The 12,113-nt window shown below is 44.7% G+C and overlaps 1 protein-coding gene across 1 annotated transcript in view; it reads left to right on the forward strand.

Moving 5' to 3' along the window:
• The first annotated feature begins 8,004 nt into the window (after positions 1 to 8,004).
• NUP93 (nucleoporin 93) overlaps positions 8,005 to 12,113 on the forward strand; it is a 91,843-nt gene continuing 87,734 nt past the window's right edge. Inside the window, exon 1 of the mRNA XM_066243313.1 lies at positions 8,005 to 8,116. The gene's annotated coding sequence lies outside the window, so the exon portion shown is untranslated. The remainder of the gene's footprint in view (positions 8,117 to 12,113) is intronic.

Genomic DNA, 12,113 nt, shown 5'->3' on the forward strand with positions numbered 1-12,113 from the left:
CCCGGTCGGGCGCATGCGGGAGTCTGTCTGACTGTCTCTCCCTGTTTCCAGCTTCAGAAAAATGGAAAAAAAAAAAATTAAAAAAAAAAAAAAATGCTACCACCTTCATGATGTGGTCTGACAGTCAGCGGCTGCCGATTTAATGAGAACATGGGATTCATTCCAGCTCCGATTCAGAAAGTTGGCAATCAAGTCCAACCAAGGACTTCGCTGGATTGCTCTCGTCGTGGTTCACGAAGGCCTCTAAGTTCATCTCCAAGGCTTTCTTGGACCAGAGAACACTGGTCCTGATATGGGAAGACTGTGTGCAGACCCTGGTCTGCCACCACTTTCCTGTGTCCCCTTGGGTAAGTCATTTCATCCTCCCTAATTTAGTTTCCCCAGGAGATATATGATGACCGTCCGCCTTGCCCTGCCTACAAGGTTATTGTGAGGTTCAAGTGTATTATTAGAGGTGAGTCACTTTTTAAAAATTTGACACTTACTGATCTCTTTACCGATGAATAATTTCATCTGGTAAAGTGCACGAATCTTAAGTGTACATCTCAATAAAATTTATACATGCGTTGCCGCTCAGATCAAGATAGAGCGTGTTTCCAGAGCCCTGAAAAGTTTCCTGTGCCTTTCTTCCCTGTCAATACTTACAAGAAACAATTTTTCTCACCTCTATCACTATGGATTAGCTTTGTCTCTTCTTGAACTTGATATGAATAGAATTCATAGTATGTCTTCTTTTATGTCTTTCAGCTGACATTATGGTCTTTGAAATCCATTTACGTTGATATAGGAATCAGCACTTCCCTTTTTTTGCTGGATAGAACTCTCTAGTACAGATAGACCACAGTTTATTCATTCTCCTATTGGTGGACACCTGGGTTGTTTCCAGTTTTTGAATACAGCCACTGTGAGTATTTTTTGTACAAGGGTTTTTGTGTAAATGTTTTAGTTTCTCTCGGGGAAATATATATATATATCTAGGAGTAGAATGGCTGAGTTCAAAGGGTAGGTGTTTGTTCGACTTCAGAAATTGCTAGTTTTCCTAAGTGGCTGTATAAATTCATTTTCTCGCTAGCAATGTATGAGATCTCTACCACCTCTACATCTTTGTCATGCGTGTCTCCTTTAAATTGTAGCGCCCTGTGCAGTGTAGAGGGTGTTATTATTATTACTAAGGGAGAGGAGACAGTGTAGGGGTTAATATAGAGCATGGGGTTTGGTGTCATGTAATCATCTTTGTTCTATGCTGGGCTCACCAAATAGTTTTGAGTAAGCCGCTCAATCCCTCTAGCCTCATTTTCTGCATCTGTAAAATGGGGCTATCGGTAGCACCTCTTTCAAAGGGTCATTGTGAGGGTTAAATGAGAAAAAATCCTGTAAACTTCAGTGTGAGGTGTTGCCCAGAGCGAGTGCTCAGTCAGTGATCGCTGCGGTCCTTGTGCATGGATTTCCTTACTTAGTCTGCCCTTTAACAGATCCCAGCTGGAGAGACTATCTTTATTTTATTTTTTTTTCTTTTATTTTTTTTTACAGAGACAGAGAGAGAGTCAGAGTGAGGGATAGACAGGGATAGACAGACAGGAACCGAGAGATGAGAAGCATCAATCATTAGTTTTTCGTTGCGCATTGCGACACCTTAGTTGTTCATTGATTGCTTTCTCATATGTGCCTTGACCATGGGCCTTCAGCAGACCGAGTAACCCCTTGCTTGAACAAGCGACCTTGGGTCCAAGCTGGTGAATTTTTGTTCAAACCAGATGAGCCCACGCTCAAGCTGGCGACCTCCGGGTCTTGAACCTGGGTCTTCTGCATTCCAGTCCGACGCTCTATTCACTGCGCCACCGCCTGGTCAGGCAACAGAGACTATCTTTAAATGTCACACATCTGTCAGGAGCTCCGGCAAAGCCCAAGAATTATGACCCATTTTATAGGGTAAGACCTCTCTACCCTCTTTGACCAGAACCATCTTTACTACCCCAAGATGATGTCCACACTGAGCATGGAAGGTCAGAAGGGACGGGGAGACCTGAGTCCCTAGAGACCGTGAGCCGTTGAGTCAACCAACCTGACATCCTACTGCCAAACTTCCCCTTAGGTCCGATAACACACGGCCTTCTTGGTTAAGCTACTTTTGGTTATTCAGAGCCCAAACATCCTGATGGATATACCAAACGATGCCAGCATTCCTCTGCTGGGCCTGGCCCTGCTCCCAGCATCCTTAGCACAGACAGCTGGTAAACCTGACCGATTGACAGTAGCTTGCTTTCGAGAGAAAGCCTATTTGCCATCCCTGACAATGCCAACTGACCTTTTGTGCGGTTGACGGGAAACCCATCTGTAGTGAGAAGTCAGAAGCTTCCTCTTTAAGCCTGTAATGACTTGTAGAGAATATCGCTGATCACTCAGCCCCAGATCACAGAGCTTTATGTAATTCACTGCCGCCCACTCAGAACTCATCTCCCGTGGCAGCAGCTTGAGAGGGGGCAATCACGGAGCCCGAGTCTGCCTGTCAGTTAAGAATTATGTCTTGCTTCCCTTCCAGGCACCACATGCTGGGGACTTGGGGGAGAGCCGCAGAGATATGACAAGCTTCCAGGCTGCAAACAGTTGAGGGGAGGAGAAGTGATCAGAGTTCTGAGTAGCAAAAATATTTAATATCCCACAATGTAGGGAACATTTTACCTTTTTTTAAAATTGTAGTATAATGAATAATGTATGTGTGGTAAATGCACAAATCTTAAATGTGCAGCTCAATGGATTTTTAAAAACTGAATCCACCCATGGCCTCAGCAACCAGATTAAGAAAGAGAACATGAGTGGATCTCAGAAGATGCTCTCACTTTCCTTTTTAGCCAACGACCCTTCCTTCCTCTCTTTAATGTAACCGTTGTCTGACATCTGTCACCACCAGTTAGTTTTGTCTGATTTGATACATGGAGTCATACTTTTGTATCTGACTTCTTTTGCTTATGGTGTCTGTGGGATTCATTCATGTTGTTGTTTGTCCTTGTTACTGCAGTACTTTGTTACATGACTACATCATCATTTATTTATCTGTTCCTCTATTAATGGACAGTTGGATTGTATATCCACTTTGGGGACAGTATATATCATGGTGCTATAAACATTGTTGTACATAGGTTTTGGTAAAAATGTACACTTTTATGCTGGAATAGAAAGACAGACAGATAAAACACATACATACATCCATGCGTACATGAAATTGTTGAGTCATAGAGTATGTATATTTAATTTAATATATTTTACTGAGTACTGTAACTTTGTGGTAAGTTTTGAAATCAGAAAGTGTGATTCCTTCAGCTTTGTTCTTTTTCAAGAGTGTTTTGGCTATTCAGGGTCCCTTGAAATACCAACTGAATTTTAGGATGGGTTTTTCTATTTCTGCAAAAAAAAAAATGTCTTCGGGGGTTTAGGTAAAGATTGCACCTGACCTGTGGTGGTGCACTGGATAAAGCATCGACCTGGAAATGCTGAGGTCACTGGTTCGAAACCCTCGGCTTGCCTGGTCAAGGCACATATGGGAGTTGGTGCTTCCAGCTCCTCTCCCCTTCTCTCTCTCTGTTTCTCTCCCTCTCTCTCTCCTCTCTAAAAATGGATAAATAAAATTAAAAAAAAAAAGATTGCATTGAGTCTGTAGATTGCTTTGGGTATTGACATTTTAGCAATATTAAGTCTTCCAAACCATGAATATGGGATGTGTTTCCATTTATTTATGTCTTCTTTAATCTCTCTCAGCAACATTCTATAGTTTTCATTAAGCAAGTAAGTCACCTCTTTGGTTAAATTAATTTCTGAATATTTTATTCCTTCCAATGCTATTGTAAATGGAATTGTTTTGTTATTAGTGTAGATAATTACATTATTTTCTAATTAACCTTGCATTCATGGCAAAAAAAAAATTCCTCATTTGATCATGATGTATTATCCTTTTTCTGTAGTACTGGACTTGGTTTGCTGATACCTTCTTTAGGATTTTTGCCTTCATGTTTCCTAGGAATATCATTCTATTTCTTTTCTGGTAAGGTTCTGCCAGGTTTTTAATCAAGGTTCTAAGAGCCTTGTTGAATAAGTTGGAAAGTGTTCTCATTTTTTCCCCCCTATTCTCTGGAAGAGTTTATGTAAAATTAGTGTTTTTTCTTCCTTAAATAATTGAAAGAATTCACCAGTGAAGCCATCTGGACTTGGAGTATTTTGTTTTGGGTGAAATTGGTTTATTTTGGTAGAAGTAGAGAGTGTGTTGTGAAATCCTGACTGTCCTAGAGGCTGTGCCACCTGCTGATCCTTTGTGTCTTTCCCTAGCTGCTCCTTCAGGGATTCAGCTCTCTGCTCAAATGCCACCTCCTCAGAGAGGCCCTCCATGACTACCCCAGCTAAAGTAGCACCCACTACCCTCAGCTACAATTTCCATTTTTTAGACTTATATTCCCTAACATTAACTTTTCCAAAATTTTGGGGGGTTTTGCTTGTTTGTTTATTATCTATTTCCCCTGTCTGACTGTGAACAGCATGGTGCAGGGACCTTGTCAATCTCATTCCTCTCGAAATCCCCGATGGTTGGCACACAGCAGGTGCCCTAGAAACATTTTCCAAGTGACTAAATGAAAGAAAGGAAGCCAGGTAGAGGCCCTTTCTTCACAAAGCCACCAGAAGACAAGAGCAATGATGAGAATATTCATCACCATCTTACCTTTATAACCATAAAAATTGTCTAGGGTCTCAATCAGACTTAATATAGAAACAAAAACCTGTTATATAATTTTGTAGTCTCTGCCAAATTATATGTCATTTTGAAACAAAATATAATGAACATAAAATCAAGACTTTCTCAGTTTCATTCTTCATAGCGCAGCTGTTAATGCTATTTTTAAAATGTATAGAACAGAATATAATATGATGTTGGAAACATTCTTCTTAACATTGTTGAAAGCACCACCTTATACTTCCTGTGAGGGACAAGCATGTTTGATTGGGAAAAAGCTTCCTGAATCCTGTCCTATTGGCCTTAGAACAAGCATGTTAGATGAGTTGCTACAAGAGTTCAAGTAATTATCTGCATTCTACAGGAGTATTCTGATTGCAAGTGTCAGAAAATCTGAAAGTGAGCAAATGGAATTTTTTCTCTCTCATGCAACAGAACATCCCAGGGATAGGGTTAGCATTAGCTTGATCCAGAAGCTCACACACGGTCACCGGATGTCAGCCTCTCTCTCCACCACTGCATTGCTCTCTTTTGTAATGGCTTCCTTCCCAGGCTGTTTCTCCCTCATGGCTAATAAACAATGAAATGAAGTTTTAACAGGTTAATTTCAGAGAGTGAGAACGCCTACTAAACGCCTTCACAGCTCCAATTGCAGTGGTAAAGAGAACAAGTGTCTGAGCAGAACACTTTGTGAGTGAATTTTCCTGATTCTGTTGAGACATACACCCCTGAACCAGCCACAGTAACCAGGGTACTGATCGGGTAAGCCTGAGTCACATGCCACCAATCGAAACACAGAGACTGAGAGTGGGGGCTGGGACTGGCCCCACAGCAGAATCAGAGTGCTGAACAGCACTTGTTTGCCGGAGACCTGCTGTCTGGGAACAGTTCCATGTATTGGATGCACGTCCCATGTGCTTAATGATTTTATTTGAAGACCAAGAATATCTGAAAGTATGGCAATTCAATCAGAAAAAGATCTATAGCCTGACCAGGCAGTGGCACAGTGGATAGAGCATCGGACTGGGATGTGTAGGACCCAGGTTTGAGACCCTGAGGTTGCCAGCTTGAGCATGGGTTCATCTGCTTTGAGCAAAGCTCACCAGCTTGGGCCCAAGGTCACTGGCTCGAGCAAGGGGTTACTTGGTCCACTGTAACCCCCCACCTCCCTGGTCAGGGCACATATGAGAAAGCAATCAGTGAACAACTAAAGTGTCACAACAAAGAATTGATGCTTCTCATCTCTCTCCCTTCCTGTCTGTCCCTATCCCTCTCTCTCTTATTCTCTCTCTGTAAAAAAGAAAAAGATATATACTTGGTCTGTACATCTGTACATAGGACATGCAAAATATGTATTATATTGTAGATAAGTGTTCCACCAAAGATTTTCTTTGAAGAAAAGGTGCATTGTTAAAGAATGTTTGGAAACCAACAGGATTAAATGGAGGAAGTGAAGGATTCCCTGTTGCCCCCCCCCCTCAGATCTTGTGTATATAAAAAGAGCGTGCAATTCCCCAGCTGAGGGGAAAGTGCAGGTCTTGCAGGGAACCTGGAGCACATTGCACAACAGTCCTCAGACAAAGGTGCTTGGAAGGCTCTGAGCTCAGTTAAAAGTGATATTCAAGAAAATTGTCCTCAACTGTATAGTTAATTAATGGACAGAAACAGGTTTCCAAATCACTGATACAGACCTTGTTATCAAGAGAAAGAAACTCCTGTCTCTGTGGCATTGGGATAAGCAAAGAATAGTTTACGGAGTGGGGCTGGGGGTACATTTGGAACCCTCAAAGGAAATTCTTTGGATTACTGGGGATCCTCGGGTTATGACAGTCTTCACATACAATGTTTCAGGTTTACGATGCTTATTCCCTTTTAACTTTAAAACATTGAGATGTGAGTGTTTCAGCTTACACCATTAGCATCGTACTTTTTTTCACACTCATTTTTGTCATTTTTTCTGTTGCTACATTACAGTGTACAGTACAGTATACTTATGTCCTTTTCTTTTTTCTGTGGCTTAGTTGTGTTTTTATGTTCTAGATTAGGACTTTACAACTGTTAGGATAGATAAGTGACTTAGGCTAGGGTGTGTTTCGACTTACACCAAAATTCGGATTACGTCATTGTCATAGGAACGGAACTGTGTGGTAACCTGACGATCCCCTGTATATACCTGGGTAAATACTGGGAAGCTGATGCTTGTTATAATCTTGTGCAAACAAAATTTTTAAAAAAGTTTAATGATTCTTTTTCTGATTATGGAAGTAATGCAGTCATGCCACTTCAGAAACTTGAAAAGTACACTGGCTTTTAAGGGCTTCCCTGTGGTCCCACTAACCAGGAGAGGCCCTGTTTCCACTTCGTCATATTTCTTAGTCTCTCTTTTTCTCATGTGTATTTTTTTTTTTTAAAGATTTCTTACTTATTTTATTTTTTTACAGAGTCAGAGCGAGGGATAGACAGGGACAGACAGACAGGAACGGAGAGATGAGAAGCATCAATCATTAGTTTTTCGTTGCTCATTGCGACACCTTAGTTGTTCATTGATTGCCCTCTCATATGTGCCTTGACTGCGGGCCTTCAGCAGACCGAGTAACCCCTTGCTTGAGCCAGCGACCTTGGGTCCAAGCTGGTGAGCTTTTGCTCAAACCAGATGAGCCCACGCTCAAGCTGGCGACTCGGGGTCTCGAACCTGGGTCCTCCGCATCCCAGTCCGACGCTCTATCCACTGCGCCACCACCTGGTCAGGCTCTCATGTGTATTTTTAACATTGTTGAAATTATAGTTATATTTAGTTCTGCTCTTTCTCTTTGGGGGCATTTTTCTTTATTGTCTAAAATATTATTTTACACATATAATTTATATGTACTATATATAATAACGAATAATACTATAATCAACACTTATGGACCAACTACCCAACCCAAGAACTAGAATCTAACCAATTTCTTACAAACTAGCGGCTATTATCATATTTTGCTTCCCCCATTAGCCTGCAAACTCTTCTAGGGCAGGGATCTTTTCTGTCGTAGTCGCCACCGTGCTCCTACCGCCTAGATTAGTGCCTGCTACTAGGATGGCGCTCAATTCAGGGCAAGAAATCCGCCTAAGCAATTAATTGTGTGGAATCTCTTCCTCTTGGCAGTGGCCTCTCTAACCACGTGGGCGGGGCGAGGGCGGTGGCCGTGGGAGTGCCAGGACGGATGGCTCAGCCCAAGGCCCCGCCCCTGTCTTTGTCCTTCTCCACGGGTTTCTATAAAGTTCGTTTGGCGGCGTGGCGCGCGGGCGCTTCTGGGAGCGCCGGCCTGGGCCAATCAGAAGGCGGGGGCGAGCGGCGCGAGAAGCGGCGGTCGCGGTCTCTAACCGGGACCTGAGCGGCGGAGGCGGCTGCACTGCCAGGTGAGGCTGTCCCGAATCGCCCCCTGCGGACCCTAGGCTTGTCCTTGAACCTGGGCCCCGACGCGGGCAGAGCTGGGCCCCCAGGCTCGGAGCCCTGCTGCTCACTCTTCCCGTTCGCCAGGTGGCAGGCGGGCACGCCGGGCTGACGCCGGCGACACAGCGTCCGCCGAACCGCCGCCTTAAAGCGTCGGGCTGCGCCCGGGGTGCCATCTCTCAGCCCTCCTTCCGAATACCGAGCCCTATCCCCCCGACTCCCCGCTGCCCCGCCGTAGCGCTCGGCCGCGGCGCCACGCCCCCGCTTCCGCCCCGCGAGCCCAGCTCCTGGTCGGATTCGTCTCTTCTCCGCACCCCTCCACCTTCCTGACCGCTCCCTGCCCGCCCGCCCTTCGGGAGTGCTCCGGTCGGAGGCGTTGCCCTCCGAGGGAAGGGGACTTCAGGGCGAGGATGACAACCTTGTGAGCCTCTCCTAGTCCTTGGCCTGTCTCTTCTGCCGCATTCAGGGGATGCTCCCAGGGTGGTACTTGCTGTGCTAATGTCATGGTTCTTGCTTCTTTTTACAAACTATCTGTGAACAAACCATAAGTTTACAGTTCAGTGAATCTCAAATAGTCACTCATGTGATCATCGCAGGACCCAGTTGTCTTAGCTTGGGCTGCCATAATAAGACAAATAACAAAGTTTGGCTTAAATGACGGAAGTTTGGTTTCTCACAGGTCTGGAGGCTGGAAGGCCGAGATCAGGGTGCCTGCATGGTTGGGTTCTGGTGAGGGCCTTCTCCTTGGCTTGTTGATGGCCGTCATCACTGTATATGTTCATATCTTTTTCCTGGGTGAAGGTGTGTGGGATGGGGTTGAGGGAGAGAGGAAGCAACCTCTCTGGTGTTTCTAATCCCATCACGAGGGCCCCATCTTCATGGCCTCAGCTAAACCTAATTAACTCCCAAAGGCCCATGAGATTAAAAAAAATTTTTTTTTTTGTATTTTTCTGAAGCCAGAAACGGGGAAGCAGACAGACAGACTCCCGCATGTGCCGGACCGGGATCCACCAGGCATGCCCACCAGGGGCCAATGCTCTGTCCATCTGGAGCGTCCCTCTGCCTCAATCAGAGCCATTCTAGCACCTGAGGCAGAGGCCACAGAGCTATCCTAAGCGCCCGGGCAAACTTTGTTCCAGTGGAGTCTTGGCTGTGGGAGGGGAAGAGAGAGACAGAGAGAAAGGAGAGGGGGAGGGGTAGAGAAGCAGATGGGCGCTTCTCCTGTGTGCCCTGGCCGGGAATCGAACCCGGGACTCCTGCGACGCTCTACCACTGAGCAAACCGGCCAGGGCTAACATATGAGATTTTGAGGGACACATTTCACTCCAAAGCACCCAGAAAGTTCTGTCATACTCTCTCCTAGTCAATCCCCTCTCCTCCCAGAACAACCAGTGTTCTGATTTCTAGCACCATAGATAAGTATTTTTCTGTTCTTTTTTTTTAATTTTTTCAAATTTATTCATTTTTAGAGAGGAGAGGGAGAGACAGAGAGAGAGACAGAGACAGAGACAGAAGGGGGGGAGGAGCTGGAAGCATCAACTCCCATATGTTGACCAGGCAAGCCCAGGGTTTCGAACCGGCGACCTCAGCTTTCCAAGTCGACGCTTTATCCACTGCGCCACCACAGGTCAGGCCTATTTTTCTGTTCTTAAAATCCGTATAGATGGAATCATGCAGTATGTCTTTTTTTTTTTTTGTATCTGGCTGCTTTAACTCACCATTGTCTGTAAAATTTATTTCTCGCCTGACCAGGTGGTGGCTCAGTGGATAGAGCGTGGACTGGCATGCAGAAGACCCAGGTTCAAGACCCTGAGATCGCCAGCTTGAGCACGGGCTCATCTGGCTTGAGCAAAAAGCCCACCAGCTTGAACCCAAGGTCGCTGGCTCCAGCAAGGGGTTACTCAGTCTGCTAAAGGCCCGTGGTCAAGGCACATATGAGAAAGCAATCAATGAACAACTAAGGTGTTGCAGTGCGCAATGAAAAACTAATGATTGATGCTTCTCATCTCTCTCCATTCCTGTCTGTCTGTCCCTGTTTATCCCTCTCTCTGACTCACACTCTTTCTCTGTAAAAAGAAAAAAAAATTATTTCTGTTCTCCCATGTAGCTGTAGTTTGATCTTTTCTATTGCTATAAGGTGTATGAATATAACCATAAAAATCAGATGGGATAATACTGTATATATAGTGGTTTTAAGATTGGGGGGTGGTTCTGGAGGTGACTCAGACTTTTGTTAGACTCTGATAAAAACTGTTTTTCTTTTTTTTTTTTTTTTTAGAGAGGCGAGGGAGAGACAGAGAGAGAGAGGAGAGACAGAGAGAGAGAAGGGGGGAGGAGCTGGAAGCATCAACTCCCATATGTGCCTTGACCAGGCAAGCCCAGGGTTTTGAACCAAAAACTGTTTTTCTTATATTAAAAAATATTGCATTTATTTCAAGGGGTTCCTAGTGTCTTTGATGCTGGTATCATAGCCCTTAGTACAAGCAGCCTTCCTTGGTTTACACAGGGTTTTGCATACTCAGCACTATTGTTATTTTGGGCTGGATAATGCTTTGTGGTGGAGGCTGTGCTGTGCATTGTAGAATGTTTAGCAGCACCTCTGACCTCTACTCTCTAGATGTCTGGAACACAAGGCCCTTCTCTCTCAGTTGTGACCCTTGAGGGGCAGCCCAAAAATCCTTAGACATTGCCAGTGACCCTTGAGGGGCAGACTTGGCCCTAATTGAGAATCATCAGTTTAGAGAGAAAAACCAGAGCCAAAAACCTTTTGGAGGCAGACTTGGTGATCTGTTGTATGTCAGTTATAAAATGGGGTCACTGTCACCCCTAAGGTTGTGTATGCAGCTGGTTTTCATCACCACTAAAATGGAGCTGCTCCTACTGAGGACACATTGAGATTAAAGATTGAACTCGTAGCCCACATTTGTAGATTCTTCATGGTGGGCTGGCCCTTAGAAATCAGCAAGCTTGTCTTTCTCTTTTCCTGTCTTTCTTTTTTTTTTTCTTTTTTTTAATTTATTTTTTATTTATTCATTTTAGAGAGGAGAAGGAGAGACAGAGAGAGAGAGAGAGAGAGACAGAGGAGAGAAGGGGGGGAGGAGCTGGAAGCATCAACTCCCTTATGTGCCTTGACCAGGCAAGCCCAGGGTTTCGAACCAGCGACCTCAGCATTTCCAGGTCGACGCTTTATCCACTGCGCCACCACAGGTCAGGCCTTTTCCTGTCTTTCTTGGTTCTTTGTATTTCTTGGGTAATTGGGCTGTTTGGATTGTGGGTAATAAGAGAAAGGAAAAATTCACATGATTTAATATGTTGTGTCATACTTGAAAAGAGCTCTTAGTTCCTTCTAGCATTGTGTGGTAGGTCAAAAGAACGTATACTGGATTTCATCATTTATAAAACAGATTTTTTTCTCCCAAATTTACTCTTCAAAAGAGAAGGGGAGTGCCTGGCCAGGAGGTGGCGCAGTGGATAGAGCATTGATCTGGGACTCTGAGGACCCAAGTTCAAAACCCCAAGGTCACCAGCTTAAGTGTGGGCTCACCGGCTTGAGCGCGGGTCACTGTCTTGAGCATGGGTTCATAGACATGACCCCATGGTCGCTGGCTTGAGCAAGGGGTCACTGGCTCAGCTGGAGCCTCCCCCCTCATCATGGCACATATGAGAAAGCAATCAATGAACGACTAAAGTGCTGCAACTACGAGTTGGTGCTTTTCTTCTCTCTCCCTTCCATCTGTCCCTCTCTCTCTTTCTTGCTCTTGCTAAAAAAGAAAAAAAGAGACAGAAGGGGAGGGACAGCAGGTCTATTGAATCACTTATTTAATCCTTCTGTGTTGTCACTGCAGAGGCCTAGTGATGGTAGCTTTGCCAGGGCACCTACTATAGTAAGCAGCAAACCAGGATTGACTGACCAGGTCTAGCTCAGATGCTCTCGGCTAACTACAGTTTGGGGGCCAAATAAGC

This window comes from Saccopteryx bilineata, chromosome 9, assembly GCF_036850765.1.
Source record: "Saccopteryx bilineata isolate mSacBil1 chromosome 9, mSacBil1_pri_phased_curated, whole genome shotgun sequence".
Classification (NCBI taxonomy): Eukaryota; Metazoa; Chordata; class Mammalia; order Chiroptera; family Emballonuridae; genus Saccopteryx; species Saccopteryx bilineata.